Source organism: Papaver somniferum, chromosome 1, assembly GCF_003573695.1.
Source record: "Papaver somniferum cultivar HN1 chromosome 1, ASM357369v1, whole genome shotgun sequence".
Classification (NCBI taxonomy): domain Eukaryota; kingdom Viridiplantae; phylum Streptophyta; class Magnoliopsida; order Ranunculales; family Papaveraceae; genus Papaver; species Papaver somniferum.
The window spans coordinates 231,098,907-231,107,784 of NC_039358.1; the positions used below are offsets into that span (position 1 = coordinate 231,098,907).

At 36.3% G+C, this 8,878-nt stretch overlaps 2 non-coding genes and 1 pseudogene across 2 annotated transcripts; all 3 read right to left on the minus strand.

The window, feature by feature from the left end:
• Positions 1-1,181: 1,181 nt before the first annotated feature.
• LOC113342170 lies at positions 1,182-1,293 on the minus strand. The gene has a single exon (XR_003356478.1). It is a non-coding gene; the product is annotated as a small nucleolar RNA Z152/R70/R12 (small nucleolar RNA).
• A 131-nt stretch (positions 1,294-1,424) lies between these two features.
• On the minus strand, positions 1,425-1,538 carry LOC113341969. Its single transcript, XR_003356288.1, has one exon. It is a non-coding gene; the product is annotated as a small nucleolar RNA Z278 (small nucleolar RNA).
• Positions 1,539-1,629: 91 nt separating this feature from the next.
• LOC113341888 lies at positions 1,630-1,713 on the minus strand (annotated as a pseudogene).
• Between the last annotated feature and the right edge of the window lie 7,165 nt (positions 1,714-8,878).

The following is an 8,878-nucleotide window of genomic DNA, read 5'->3' on the forward strand; positions in this document are numbered from 1 at the left end:
CAGTACATATCAAGAATTTTAACACTACATACTGATATGTACATAACAAGCATAAAAAGGTTTACCCAGTACATATTTATTGCACTGGTCATATATATCCAGTAATACATGTTGATATGTACTAATTCAAGAACAAAGTACATCAACAACACATATATCAACTATAAACTAGAGTTTTTAGCAGTACATAATAAAATGTAATGTAGGATCATACACAAAATATATGCATTACATATGCATATGTATTGTAAGATCATACGTAAACATGCAGTAGAAGGGTTTGAGCAGTACATATCTAGAATTTTAATAATACATACTGATATGTACTCTAGGATCATATAGAAAATTGGTATAAAAAATCAACAAAAATAAAACTGAAAACATTACACATATTGGATTTAATTTTTGTAATTAGAAACAATACCTTTTTTTTGGCAGAAATCCCAGGTTTCTTTGATGTTGGTTGAGTTGCAACAAATTTCTTTTTCTTCTTCTTTCATGCTGTTTCAGAATCGGAAGTACCTTTTTCTTCAAAATCACAATCTTTTACTGATTTTTGGGAGAAGAATCTCGTAGTATGCTAATTCTTCTTAGTAAACTAGGGTTTTGTGGATATGATTCTTCAAAAAAATAAGGTTTTTGAGTATTTTATATAATTTCTTAATTGTAAATCTAGGTTTTGAGCATTATCCCGTAATTTGATTACAGATTTAGGTTTTTATGGATTTTTTACAGATAAGAAACTTGAAGACAGAGGAAGAACGAATACAGAAGAAGGATGAAGAGATTTTGGGGAAAATCGTTTTTGTTCACACAAAAAGCTTTGAGACGTGAATCAATTGGTTTCACACGTGAGTATCGATGGGCAGGGAAGTAATTTTCAGTTTTCAAAAGGTTTTTGGACCTCCGGTTAAAAGATTTTTTCCTCTGAACTACAGGTTAACCCGGGTCGGGTTTTGTGGACCATCTAGCAAATTTCTCAATGAATTATGCACATCATAGACCGATCTTAAAAACCGAGCCGAATACTGGTATGTATAAAATAGCTTGACATATGACCGAAGGAAAATTATTATATTCCCTGAACAAACTAAAGCACAATATCTCCCAGACATCCAGTTCACTCTAACTTAACAAACTAAATAAATGAAACAGAAAAAAAGAAATCTATCAAGATACTTGAAGCTCAGTGGAAGGAGAAGTCGTTTTTGTTAAAGGCTCACGGCAAAGAGTTTTTAGGTCTTTCCCACTGCCCTATACACACTCCCGTGTGTTTCAACTCATCATCGCATCAATATGAAGATATATTTCTTTCCACAATAACTGTAAAATATCTCTGATTGAATGACGAGAAACAAGTAACATCAAGTCGAGTGAACAAAACCTAAAAAATTGAAACCAAATTGAAAGGACAAACTATAAATGCCTCAGATAGATCCATTGATATCATTAAAATCTAGCTTCGCCGAGTGGTTCTCCCAGTAAACAGGGTCTCAGTTCCACTATACCTCAATTAATTGGATAATATCATCATAAACATCACAATTAATAGAAGATGAGACATTATCGGTCTATATTCAGTGAAAATATGCCATACAGAGGAAGCAACATAAAATGAAAATTAGGCTCAGGCCTCAGATATATGTCAGATCTCTCTATCAAGAGTTTTCTGAAGCAGAACTGGCATAAAGTTGTGTATAACTCTTAAGACTCGGAGTTCGGCTACTATAATCCACAAAAAGGTTATAACATGCGTAAAATACATAAACTAGTTGTTGCGCCTTCAGGGTCACTTTAGGGTGTGGCTCTCCTTTGCGACATTGTATGTTATTGAGAAAGTGCAAAATATTTTAAGGCCTCGTTATGGAAGTTTCAAGGCAAACAAAAAGCAAATTTATTTTATGTTGAGGCAAAGATCACCTTTACATTAGGAATTGAATTCCTTAAAGAACTATCAAACAAAAAGAAATTATACTATAGGAATCAAAATGCAATGACAATACTATAGAGTGGCATACCATGGTCCACACGGGCAATGAGGGACACGTTCCTGCAATTATACTATAGGTTCATGATCCGATAAAACTCTTCAGCTATAAACTTCAGATTACACAGCAAAAGAGTAAGAAATGTTGGGCGCAATAATCAAAAACAAGGAAAGATCAATAAGAAAAAGTTATTGATACTTAGGTCCTTTATAATGGAACTGATCGACTTGATGAAATGAACGAGCTCTCCAGATCTCTTCAACAACAACAAGGTAAAACTTTGGAAAAATAGAGTGAGTCACGTGTTGAACACGTTGCCTTTAAGACATTAGCGCCCGGCTACACTCAAGAGTGATGCTATAGCCCTCACATGAAGGATATCTCCAGGATAAAACACCCTACTAGCATATGTAGTAGATGCTCAATTTGAGCATGGCGACTCCGAAAAAAAATCGTTAAGGAAAATCGCGAACGTGAAAGAAATCACCATAAAATATTTTCCCTTGGGGGTCTCTCCAAAAAATAGAGAATCCCCTTTCCCATAGATTTTACAAAAGTAGTGAATTTATTTATATAATTGACAAATACAACTTAAGAAGAAAAACTCCCCGATGTGGGATTAAAAGGTTTCTATAGTTTCTTAAAACTACTAAAAATTGGAAACTCCACAATGTGGGACTAATAAGTTTCATTCACAAAAGAAAACATAAATTATAATTTTTTATTAAAACTTTAAAAAAATTATTTTTTATTACTCGTTTTCCAACAATCCTCCACATGAATGAAAACTCAATAAAACACGAAAACACAAATAGATCTTGGTAAATCAACAGCGCAATCTCACGTCCTGAACTAACTTAATAGACAGACATATCGTGCATATTGAAGTCATACTAGGCAGTCCAACGTCATTTCGCTCACACAGCAGTGTGTTGACCCCAGGGTCATACTATGGATTGAAAAAATCATATAGTATGGAGAACTTTCATCTTTAGTTCCTCACAAGTGAGACTAAAGGTTCCTTTCACCAAAGTGAAAAAACATGAACTAGTGAAACCTTAGTGACCCTTAGGTCCTAAGTTCCAGTAATACCAAAACCATCAAAACGAAAATCACATAAAAAGCGAAGGAAATACCATTTTAGGCAGAGGTGTCCAAGAGGTCTTGATCCTTTGCTTAGTGACATATTACCGGAATTAATTGCTAGGGACAGTGAACTATGTCTTGAACTGCTAGCATTTGATGTAATTCGCGATAACAACCACGGATGATATCTCCAAGGGTGTTTCCAAGCTCGTGCCGTTTTTTCCAATTTGGCCCTGGACATATCTTGTTCCTCAGAATGCTCTAGAGAATCAAAGCTCATATTCTCATAGGAAGCGGCCCCACTTCCTCATTCAGATAGGTGAGTTTCCATAAAGAGTGTTACTGCTACGCCCCACTTCAATCTTAAATTGAAATTATAGAACTCATTAAGACTTCTTAAAATTTATCCTTCACATGCAGTCACACTATCACGTCTACACCATAGGGAAGGGACAGAGAATGAAATTCTCTGATAGTGTTTATCTTTACCCACAACAAATTAGTTTTCTCATTCGAAACCTTGATCTTGGGATCTCCAGTCAGCAAGGTTGAGTATCCTTCATGGCAAGTTTAATTTATGAGCTTAAGCCCCATCCCCCTCGATGCACTTCTAACTATCTCTTTGGATAAACCTTTCGTCAAAGGTTGTGCGATATTCTCCTTGGACATTATCCAATCAATGGAAATAACGCCGATTGAGATTAGTTATTTTTAGCTTTAGCTATTATAGCTTGGCTAACACAATATATAGATATAGCTGGTACATGCCTATGCCGGAGAGGAATGTCTTCTAAAAAAGCATCTTAGGCACTCGTCCCCCTCTCTTACTTTATCTAACGCAATACTCTCAGATTCCATAAAGAATTGAGCAATATATGTCTGTTTGGAAATCATCCAATAACAAACCCTCCTGCTAGAGTGAAAACATATCCACTCGTAGACTTAGACTCCTCTGAGTCAAAAATCCAGTTTGCATCACAAAGTCCCTCAAGGACAGCAAGATACCTTTCGTAAATCAAACAAAAGTTAATAGAGTATTTTAGGTACCGTAATACTCTACTAAGTGCATCCCAATGCCCTTGCTCTGGACTACAAGTAAATCTAGTTAACTTACTCACAATATAAGCAATGTATGGACTCTTACTGTTCATTAAATTCGTCAGACATCCTATAACTCTTGAGTATTCAAGTTAAGATACTTCATTACGTGTGGATTATAGTTCTAGTGGGGTGTAGTTGTAAGAAAATATACAACTACATTTTTGGTGCTAGAAACAGCTTGGAGCGATAAATCCTGTTAAGTAATTCCATAAAATCTTAGAAAAAGAAAACTTTTCATCCTCTGAAGCTAAAAATGGTGAGAATTGAATCTACTGTTGAACAAGGACCGGTAACTAGAATAAGTAATAGAATTGCTGCAAGAAGACAGGGTACAAATCCTGAAAAACAAGAATAATTGGAAGGAGAAACTCAAGAAATTGAAATTCAAGATGGAACTCAACGTGAAGAGGAGAGGAATCACGATACTAAGTACGATAGAGTAAGTTTGCATACTTCACAAACTAATTCTACTGAAGAAGAAGAACCACCAACTAGGATTCATAATACTCCTGAAGAAGGGTACATTGAAGATAATGAAGGGAATATAACAATAGAAGAACTAAGATAAAGGTTGCTAGCACAACGGAGGAGGGAGGAGGAAGAGAGTGCGAATCTAATACGCCAGAATAATGATTTAAGAGAAGAAAATCTTCGATTACAAGAGAGTAACTCAAGGTCCAGATCAACATCAAGCCGAAGTACATCAAGACAAAGTCGATCTAATCCAAACGGTACTAGACAAGGACAACGAATGGAACCGATTGAATAAAACTTCCAGGAGGATGACAATTCATATCAAGACCGAGGAACTAGGCGATAGAACATCCTCGTGAGCTTCTTCAAAACACATATCATGATCTTGAAAATGAAAAAGAAGATCCAAGAGAAGGACAGTTGATATTACATGGGAGAGAAATGATGATAGATCAATACAACCGTGGAGAAGAAACCATACGTGCGAGAGATGAATTCGGTAGACAAAGAAGGAGGAAAGGAATCGCAGAGAGAGGAATGCAGGAAACAATATGTCAAGCTAATCAAGAAAATAGATTAAGACGCGAACGTAATCGCATAGATGATACAGAACGAGGAAGGATTCCATTGCAAGAAAATGAAATATTAAGGTATCATCGTGATCGCACAGATGAAGAAGAGAGGCATGATGCTATAAGTACTGAGAGACGGAGAACTAGGATAAGAAGAGAAGAAGCTGAAGAAAACGAATTACAGGAGGCAATTCGCCAAAGTAAGCATGAAGATAGAATAAGGCAAGCAAGATTAAAAAGACCTATGCGAGAAGATATATACCAAAGCCTTAGTGAAGAAATTCGTAAAGAAATGAAGGAATTAAGGGAGATGATGACTGCAAAAAGAGATGGTGGAAGACGACAGTTAGAAGAAGCAGTAGAGGAAGCTGGGAAAAATTCTTTTATAAGACAAGTCCAAAGGACAACAATACCACCCAAGTGCAACTTGCCAGTGTTCACTAGTATATTTGATAGGAGTACTTGTGCAATCCAGCACGTAAAAGCCTATACCCGATCTCTATTGCAGTGGGAAAATAACGATGCAGTCATGTGTAAATACTTTGCTGCGAGCCTAGCGGGAGAAGCTCTGAAATGGTTTGAAGGACTACCCATAGAATCAATTGGGTCATTCCATCATTTTCAGAACATCTTTCTAGGAAAATACATAAGTAACAATATGTCAAGGCCAGGGATTGAAACAATATTTAGCCTTCGCAGAAGATCAAATGAAACATTGCGTCATCTAACAACACGTTGGAGAACCATGTGTAGCGAAATAGGAAGACGAGTAGATAATCGACATCTTATTCTTGCTTTCATAAATGCTCTATTTTCTACAGATCTATTATACACACAAATCTTTCGAGTAATAGACACAATAATAATGTCAGAGTTGCGTGAATTCCAAGAATAATACATCGCACTTGAGGAGAAGCAACGAGATATGGAGTCATACCCAATTTCAATACCAGATGCGAAAAGTGGAAGTGAAAGTTTACTCCCAAGACTAGCAAATGCTGTTGCGAGTACATCGCAAAGGAATTCCGGAAGAAATGTCGCAGAAGTGGAACAGAAGCTGGTAGCTATGGGCAGTGCAGATCAAGTACACTTTGAAAGACAACAGCAACATCAAAGGAGTAATGATAAGATGCAACAAGGAAATTTTGGAGGTCCATAAAATAATAAGAAAATTGGAATAGTGTGGGAGCAAATAAATTTACCTAAGCTAAATACCACAGTAGAGAAGATATGGGAAGCTGTGATTTTAATGGAAGATATCCCAGAATCACATAATGCAGGAGACGTACCACAACCGGGGAGGAGGAGTACAAAATATTGTGTATACCATAGATTCCATGGTCACACAACCAGTAGTTGTAGAAATGTAAGAAAAATTATCTTGAGAATGATTGAACAAGGAAAGTTAAATCATTTCTTAGCACAACCAAAGAATCTACCACCACCACCACCAAGAGGAAATGAGTATGCAACAGATACTGGAAAGAAAGTACATATAATTGAATTCGGTGTGAATGCAAAGAACTTATATTATCATTCAATTATACATTCAAGAATATCGAAGATTTGCATGATAATATCTTAAGCAGAGTGTATGCGAGAGATGCTGAAGGGAAAGAAAAATCCTAAATCTTGCAAAAGTATCAAAGCTAAAAGAATGGCAAAAACAAGTTATTTCATTTAGTGCGAAGGAAAAACCTGGGGAAGGAGAATCACATGAATGCCCATTGGTGGTGAAGTTATGGATTAATCCAAAACCGAAAATAAATGATGAAGAAGAAGATGAAGAAAATACATGGGCAATAAATAGAATCTTAATAGACACTGGGAGTTCCGTTGATATCCTCTTTTACCATACATACAAAACCATGGGAGGCAGAGATGATGAGTTAATTCCATCAACATATAAAATCTATGGGTTTAATGGAACTGCGAACAAACCCAAAGGTGAGGTCATAATGAGAATACAAATACAAAATCTATCAACTGACATTGTCTTATGTGTAGTAGATGTTGAATCTCCCTATAATGCCCTAATTGGTAGACCATGGTCGCACAGTATATTGGGGGTAGCATCAACATTCCATCAATGTATCAAGTTCCCTTTACCAAATGGCATTGGAATAATTAGAGGAAATACAATTGAAAGTAGGAGCTGTCAAGAAGTTGAAATTGAAAGATGCGAAGAAAGAGAAAACAAGAAAAGAAATTGGAAACAACATGTCGCAGAAACCAAAAGAGCTGAGAAGTTAATGGTCGACGCAGTGTATAAAGTTACAAAGATGACGAAGCAGAATGTTGACACAGGATCTTCTGCGAATCATAGAACCAAGCGAATCAGAAATATGTAGAGGCATAAGTACTACTTTCAACATCAAAATAAAACATCAGAAATATGTAAATGCCAGGAATCTCGCACAGTGAAGAAATTCTGTTATAAAACATATAAATGCAGAATAAATTTCAAGGGGAATACACATGTTATTTCTTATAATTTTCTACAAGATAGATATATAGGAATTAATTCCTAAAGAGAAGATGAACATGTTGCAGATATCATGAAAACATCATAACAAGTTCCTGTATTAGAGTTGTGAAGACTCAAAAATTTGAAGTTGAAATAAAAAATTCAAATTTCGTACAGTAATATCACATCAAGAAAGTAAGACCTTAGAATAAGGCAACAGAAATGATATTTATTATCAGATAGACTGGGAATCCGAATGTGGCGTGCAACCTAGTTCGCATATATGCAAGAGGCAAAAGAATACATACAAATAAGACCTATGGCACGTCAGATTCGGTATAACCCAGAAAAAGCATAACTCAAGGGAAAGCTACACCGACCCTGGAACTTGAGTTATGGAGATTTTTGGCAAGAATAAACAAAATATGCCCATCCGGGAAGAGGTTCCTTAAATTCCCAATTTAAGTTTTAATCTTAGGTTAGAAAAACAAGGTAAGAAAGTCTCTCCCAAGGAGTGCAGAAACTCAATCAGGGCGCCGAGGTACACAGTTGAGTCAAGAGTGTCGGGTACGTTTGGAGCGTATTCCGCCATTCTTGACAAGTCCTGAATATGATGCACTCGGTCCAAAGATACCCCACCTAGGGTGCAGTCTCTCAACCATAAACCTCATCGGTAGCGTATGCGAGACTGCGAAATCAACTGGTTGTTGAAATACCGGATGGGAAGAGCCATAATCTTAACTCGATAAAGGGACGCTTCCTTGAAGGGCAACCAGAGGGGAAGATAAGGACGGCACCCTCCATTAGGGAGATGAATTGTGTCAAAAGACGTAAATGTCATGAGATTTAATACTCACGGGATTATTAAGACTTGTCATATTTATGCGATAGAACCTGAAGAGGTAATAATATAAGAAAACAAAGATAAGACGAGATTAATGGGTCGATACATTACTGTGTAAAGACTTCCTACGATCTCGTCGCACAGAAATAAGGCAAAGTAAGACCTTTACATAGGAATGCAAAATAAGACCTCAGAAGTAAAATGATAAAAAATGATACCATTAAAAGTCATCACTTGACATGAGGAAAGAATGGGAATGCAATGGGAATGTGAATTTCCCCTTTAAATGGTATTACATACATGCGAGAAATGATATTTTTTAGCAACAACACAAAAAACAGGAAAT